This window comes from Schistocerca gregaria, chromosome 1, assembly GCF_023897955.1.
Source record: "Schistocerca gregaria isolate iqSchGreg1 chromosome 1, iqSchGreg1.2, whole genome shotgun sequence".
NCBI lineage: Eukaryota > Metazoa > Arthropoda > Insecta > Orthoptera > Acrididae > Schistocerca > Schistocerca gregaria.
In genome coordinates, this window is record NC_064920.1 from 246,070,203 (window position 1) to 246,078,111 (window position 7,909).

The following is a 7,909-nucleotide window of genomic DNA, read 5'->3' on the forward strand; positions in this document are numbered from 1 at the left end:
AAAAGTATGGGTGATAGACTTCTTGTAACGATTTATAGTTCCGTATTTTGTCTTGAAAGTCGCTCTCACTAACATGAAACATGCAAGCGTATCTGCCTGATACCGAATATACAACCACATGTGAGTTATAACGAATATTTAATTGTAACTGAATAATACTTACACTCCTGGAAATGGAAAAAAGAACACATTGACACCGGTGTGTCAGACCCACCATACTTGCTCCGGACACTGCGAGAGGGCTGTACAAGCAATGATCACACGCACGGCACAGCGGACACACGAGGAACCGCGGTGTTGGCCGTCGAATGGCGCTAGCTGCGCAGCATTTGTGCACCGCCGCCGTCAATGTCAGCCAGTTTGCCGTGGCATGCAGAGCTCCATCGCAGTCTTTAACACTGGTAGCACGCTGCGACAGCGTGGACGTGAACCGTATGTGCAGTTGACGGACTTTGAGCGAGGGCGTATAGTGGGCATGCGGGAGGCCGGGTGGACGTACAGCCGAATTGCTCAACACGTGGGGCGTGAGGTCTCCACAGTACATCGATGTTGTCGCCAGTGGTCGGCGGAAGGTGCACGTGCCCGTCGACCTGGGACCGGACCGCAGCGACGCACGGATGCACGCCAAGACCGTAGGATCCTACGCAGTGCCGTAGGGGACCGCACCGCCACTTCTCAGCAAATTAGGGACACTGTTGCTCCTGGGGTATCGGCGAGGACCATTCGCAACCGTCTCCATGAAGCTGGGCTACGGTCCCGCACACCGTTAGGCCGTCTTCCGCTCACGCCCCAACATCGTGCAGCCCGCCTCAAGTGGTGTCGCGACAGGCGTGAATGGAGGGACGAATGGAGACGTGTCGTCTTCAGCGATGAGAGTCGCTTCTGCCTTGGTGCCAATGATGGTCGTATGCGTGTTTGGCGCCGTGCAGGTGAGCGCCACAATCAGGACTGCATACGACCGAGGCACACAGGGACAACACCCGGCATCATGGTGTGGGGAGCGATCTCTTACACTGGCCGTACACCTCTGGTGATCGTCGAGGGGACACTGAATAGTGCACGGTACATCCAAACCGTCATCGAACCCATCGTTCTACCATTCCTAGACCGGCAAGGGAACTTGCTGTTCCAACAGGACAATGCACGTCCGCATGTATCCCGTGCCACCCAACGTGCTCTAGAAGGTGTATGTCAACTACCCTGGCCAGCAAGATCTCCGGATCTGTCCCCCATTGAGCATGTTTGGGACTGGATGAAGCGTCGTCTCACGCGGTCTGCACGTCCAGCACGAACGCTGGTCCAACTGATGCGCCAGGTGGAAATGGCATGGCAAGCCGTTCCACAGGACTACATCCAGCATCTCTACGATCGTCTCCATGGGAGAATAGCAGCCTGCATTGCTGCGAAAGGTGGATATACACTGTACTAGTGCCGACATTGTGCATGCTCTGTTGCCTGTGTCTATGTGGCTGTGGTTCTGTCAGTGTGATCATGTGATGTATCTGACCCCAGGAATGTGTCAATAAAGTTTCCCCTTCCTGGGACAATGAATTCACGGTATTCTTATTTCAATATCCAGGAGTGTACGTTCAAGCACATCTGATTAATAATTTATACGGTAGCTGACTAAGACTGGATACTGTTTTTGACTGACTTTGAGTCTTTAAGCAAAAAAAAAAAAAAATTACACCAAAATGTTAAATAGTAAACCCCCACTAAAGAGACACAAAAGGCAAAAAGATAGCTGGTAAAGGAATTATTTTAACCAAAAGCAAAAAAATAGCCAGCGATTCCGACTACGCTATCTGTTCTATTATTCTGTCCCTAACCACATGTGCAGCATCTTAGTAACCCTGTGGAGTTAGAGGTTAACGTGCCAACAGCGTTTAACCTTGATCGTAACCTGCTTCACCATGGAATAAAAAGCTGATTGTAAAGTGATGTAGTGACACGTCTTGTGTCAAACTGTCAAGCAAAAGACCATCTTAGCATTGAAAACATGGTTATTTAAATTTTGCATGTATTACTCTAAATATTCTCTTTCTCATTCTGCGACTTAACATAGCAAGTTCGTTTTAACAAGAAGAGTCGGAGCTGCGGGTGATAGACAACTGCAAGATCGATCAACTTCGATACAAATCAACAAGTTCAAAGAAGGGAGAAGTACGAATGCATTACCCTCACGCTCCAGATTTATACTCGAATTATATTCACCACATCAGGCATACAGCGTACGTCAGGACAAAAACATTTGGAGCATGGGGAAATGTCATGATTGAAACAAATTCATGAATTCTTTTCTCATGTATACATGGGGCAAACAACAAAAATATTAAATGATGTAGAACGTATAGACATTTGTAAAACATCCCTCCAAACGATGAATCGTATTCTACAAGTAGACATATGGGTGACAACAGGGTTTCACTTGCCAACTGTAATTAAAAAAAAATCTTGAGATTGTCTCAAAAACTTGCAGATTCAGCACAACATCAGAGACGATTCCACGTTCGTAAAACCCACACGGATTCAGCTCTCATTAATCACATATGACAAGACGAGGTCTTAGCAGTCGCTAGACACAACGTGGTAGGTGAAATATTCATTTTAAAAATACAAATTGCACTTCAAAATATTTACGAGTATATGACTGCGTGGTGTCTGTTATTTCGGATACGTCTGAGCAGACACCAAGCATTCATACAATTTATTCACCTAGATGAGCAGTGCACCCACCTTCTTTAGTGCGGATGCAAACATACGTCCGACCTCCTGCGGGAATTTCAGAGTAGTCAGCGTAAAGGGAATGGACAGGAACTGTGGATAGGTGACGCTCGGCCGGAGTGTATATCGGACATCAGGCGTGCTGAGGTAGCCGCGCAGTTATTTTAACGCTGTGTCCCAGATGCAGCAGTGGTTAAGGTACCTGCCTAGTAACTAAGAGATACCCTGTTCGAATCGCGGCCCGGCACGCATTTTCACTTATTGAGGCCGAATGCGCTTAATATCCCAGTAATCCCTTTCTTTTCCTTTTTGCCCTGCCCCCCCCCCCCCCCCTCCCATCCACCTTCACTTTACGTTCAAATGGTTCAAATGGCTGTGAGCACTATGGGACTTAACTTTTGAGGTCATCAGTCCCCTAAAACTTAGAACTACTTAAACCTAACTAACCTAACGACATCACACACATCCATGCCCGAGGCAGGATTTGAACCTGCTACCGCAGCGGTTGCGCGGTTCCAGACTGTAGCGCCTAGAACCGCTCGGCTACCCCGGCCGACACAATTTATGTATAATGTATCATAGTTGCAGATTGAAAATTTGTCTGTTCTTTTGGAAATGTCCAAATAATATTTTGAGGGTTCTGTGCTAAAGCTGGTGAAGAAATGTAAATTATTAATCTGTAACAATTAATTTATGATCTCGTTTTTCCACTTTCATCACGAATTAATATCTCCATTTCCTCCAAGATCTCTGTTTTCCAGCTATTCTCTGAAATCTGCAATACTTACGAGCGTTGTCTATTGCAACTCTGTAGCTTGTTTCGTTTATACGTTTCGCTACTGCATGCTTCGTTAGATTTGCTAAGTTACTGTTTAAAAATGTTTTTAAAATTTCCACCCATGTGACCAATGGAGCATTAGTCGCAATGAGTGAAATGCTCAGTTTCTTTATGGGTTGTGAAATTTCATGAACGAGTTTCTTCCTTAAATCATTGTTGATAGAAAAAGTGATCCTAATATCTACATTTTTAAACAGTTTGACTGGTTTTCCTGGAAAGCCTCCAGAATATGGTATAGTTGTATATTTTGATTCTTGTATATTATGGGTAACTGCTTTCTTATGCGTTGCGGGAGTGCATCTGTTTCATGTTTATGATAGCCACCGTTATGTGCAATACATTTGATTCTCTTTATTTGTGTCTGTGAACTGCTGCGTTACGTAAGAATTTCTGTGCTCTGTTAAAGAAGGACCTGAAAGCAGCTTGGTTACATTAGTTGGTGTGTGTGGTGGTTTGATCAACGGCAGAGTCTGTGTTTGTTGATTTTCTTTGTACACTGATAAACAAGGTCTGGAAATTTTATTTACTGTTCAATTTTATTATAATCCATGATTGTCCCCTCTACATGTCTGCAGTAGTACACAGTTTTTCAGGGTAATGTTGTCCATGTTGCTGAGAAGTTTATTTTCAAAATGATTAACGAAGATTTTGCACTGTGTCTACTACCCATTGCTGGGCCTACATCCAGTTTACATATTTTGTCATTCAGTGTGAAATAGTTGTGGGAAAGGACAAGATCCAGTAATTTTATTAGCTCATCTATTTCAGTTGTGGGCCTGGTCTGATATTTTAATAAACTATATTTAACAATATCTAAGTGTTCTATTAGGGGTATGCTGCTGTGTAAGTTTATTATGTCTAGGGGAATAAGCCTTACAGTGACTGGGATCTGAACTTTGATATCTTGGCTTGATCGTAACTATTTTTCCCTCAAAAAAAGAGGTTTCAGGTTTGATGTCGGTTTTGCTTTCGGAAACTGAATGTAGCTTTATCATAACTTGGTAATAAGAAAAGAGTCTTATTCAAATGCTTCTTTAGATTAATGGATCTTGTATGTGGTTATTCAGAAAAAAAACCGTCTTATTTACATTTGGGAGTCTTTCCAGACAAATCAAACAAGTTGGTTAAAAACACAGATATCAGGATAAATTTTTTTCTATCAACAATGTTTTAGTGAAGAAACTCATTCGTGACGTCTCACAAGCCACAGGGAAATTGAGCAGACATGGATTTACAAAATGGCATCCACTCATTGCAACAAATGCCGCATTGGTCAAATGAGCAGAGGTTTTAAAACCCGTTTTAAAGAACACATTAACATTTTCAGACTTTATGAAGCCAACATACCATGCTTTAGCGAAACATATAAACGAATGAGGAGACAGTGATGTAGTAGACACGGATCGTAAGTATTGCATATTCCAGAGAATTGCTGAAAATAGACATCTTGGAGGAAATACAAGCTGTATTACCATGTCCTGTGGGTGATGTCTCAACGTTTTACTACGTTTCCAAACTGAACGTTTTCAAATTTACGATTTTTCAGCTTAACATAAATTCAATTAATTGCTACGTTTGGCACAAAGGACAAGCGAATCGAGGTTCTGTCGAAATTACTTCCTGTATATGGCGTTATTTAGAACAACTGCATCAATAAAGGGGTCATCAGTCAAACAATGAAAACAAAACAAAGGTCCTTTTTGTTCAGATAACTGCGCCGGTCAGAATAAAAATAAATACATTATTACTATGTACCGTAAAGCTATACTGCCTTTCAAGTGGACTAAAGCCACATCGCACAAATATTTAATCTCTGGGCTTTCCCAAAACGAGGGAGAGAGTGTACATTCTAATATTGAGAGACATATTAGGAAAGCTCGAAAATCTGGTCCTATTTATGTTCCTGATCATTATATGAGACTAATAAGGTCGAAAAAAGCTAGCGTGCCATATACTGTGCACAAGCTTTGTTATAACGATTTTTATAACTTTCAAAATGATGGCATGAAGATCAATAAAAGGAATAATGACAAAGAAACATTCAAGATTTCTGAAGTTAAAATTTTTAGGATCGACCGAGATAAACCAAACGAACTGATGTACAAGAAATCTTATAGTGAACAAGATTTTAAAGTAGTATTGTTAACTAATAATCGCCAAACAACTCGATCACAAGCACCAGAAACTGGCACGCGGAAGATGTGTCTGGCAAAAGCATATAATTTTAAGAAAGGTGTATCAGATGCTAAAAAGGCTGGACTGTTGCAGTTAATACGTAAAAAAAATTGTTCCAAAATTTTATTTTGATTTTTTTTAATAACATGTAGGTTAATTTTTCTGTGCTTACTATTATATGTAAAATGTAAAACAAACCAATAGAACTGAGTTGATTAATTTATTGATTTGATTCACATAATTTATGCAGTGTTATCTTGTATTTTTTGTAAATAAATATTTTCGTATAATTATTTCTTTATTAAATTATTTATTTCGTACCGTTTACAGATATAAGAGATGAAATTTACATTTTTAAGTATCACAAGTCAAAGCGCTTTAACTAAAACTGAAGTTCTCTTTGTAGAAAAGCGTCACATAACGAGGCCCTTAGGGTTAATTTATCACCCAAAATGAAAGAAAAGCTATGTAAAAGTAACCTCTGAGTATGTACTACTCACAAAGAAAAAGACAGTGCTGATGTGATTTCATGGAGAAAAGTAATGTTGAGTCAAACTTTGGTTGTTGTCTTTACGTGGGGTTTTCTCTAAACTAGTTCAAAAGGTTCAAATGGCTCTGAGCACTATGGGACTTAACATCTATAGTCATCAGTCCCCTAGAACTTAGAACTACTTAAACCTAAGTAACCTAAGGACAACACACAACACCCAGCCATCACGAGGCAGAGAAAATCCCTAACCCCGCCGGGAATCGAACCCGGGAACCCGAGAGAGGGAAGCGAGAACGCTACCGCACGACTACGAGATGCGGGCTCTAAACAAGTGGATTAGTGGATTTAGAGATGTGCTGGTTTCACTGCAAGGTAGCGATATACACTCCGGGAAATGGAAAAAAGAACACATTGACACCGGTGTGTCAGACCCACCATACTTGCTCCGGACACTGCGAGAGGGCTGTACAAGCAATGATCACACGCACGGCACAGCGGACACACCAGGAACGGCGGTGTTGGCCGTCGAATGGCGCTAGCTGCGCAGCATTTGTCCACCGCCGCCGTCAGTGTCAGCCAGTTTGCCGTGGCATACGGAGCTCCATCGCAGTCTTTAACACTGGTAGCATGCCGCGACAGCGTGGACGTGAACCGTATGTGCAGTTGACGGACTTTGAGCGAGGGCGTATAGTGGGCATGCGGGAGGCCGGGTGGACGTACCGCCGAATTGCTCAACACGTGGGGCGTGAGGTCTCCACAGTACATCGATGTTGTCGCCATTGGTCGGGGGAAGGTGCACGTGCCCATCGACCTGAGACCGGACCGCAGCGACGCACGGATGCACGCCAAGACTGCAGGATCCTACGCAGTGCCGTAGGGTACCGCACCGCCACTTCCCAGCAAATTAGGGACACTGTTGCTCCTGGGGTATCGGAGAGGACCATTCGCAACCGTCTCCATGAAGCTGGGCTACGGTCCCGCACACCGTTAGGCCGTCTTCCGCTCACGCCCCAACATCGTGCAGCCCGCCTTCAGTGGTGTCGCGACAGGCGTGAATGGAGGAACGAATGGAGACGTGTCGTCTTCAGCGATGAGAGTCGCTTCTGCCTTGGTGCCAATGATGGTCGTATGCGTGTTTGGCGCCGTGCAGGTGAGCGCCACAATCAGGACTGCATACGACCGAGGCACACAGGGCCAACACCCGGCATCATGGTGTGGGGAGCGATGTCCTACACTGGCCGTACACCTCTGGTGATCGTCGAGGGGACACTGAATAGTGCACGGTACATCCAAACCGTCATCGAACCCATCGTTCTACCATTCCTAGACCGGCAAGGGAACTTGCTGTTCCAACAGGACAATGCACGTTCGCATGTATCCCGTGCCACCCAACGTGCTGTAGAAGGTGTAAGTCAACTACCCTGGCCAGCAAGATCTCCGGATCTGTCTCCCATTGAGCATGTTTGGGACTGGATGAAGCGTCGTCTCACGCGGTCTGCACGTCCAGCACGAACGCTGGTCCAACTGAGGCGCCAGGTGGAAATGGCATGGCAAGCCGTTCCACAGGACTACATCCAGCATCTCTACGATCGTCTCCATGGGAGAATAGCAGCCTGCATTGCTGCGAAAGGTGGATATACACTGTACTAGTACCGACATTGTGCATGCTCTGTTGCCTGTGT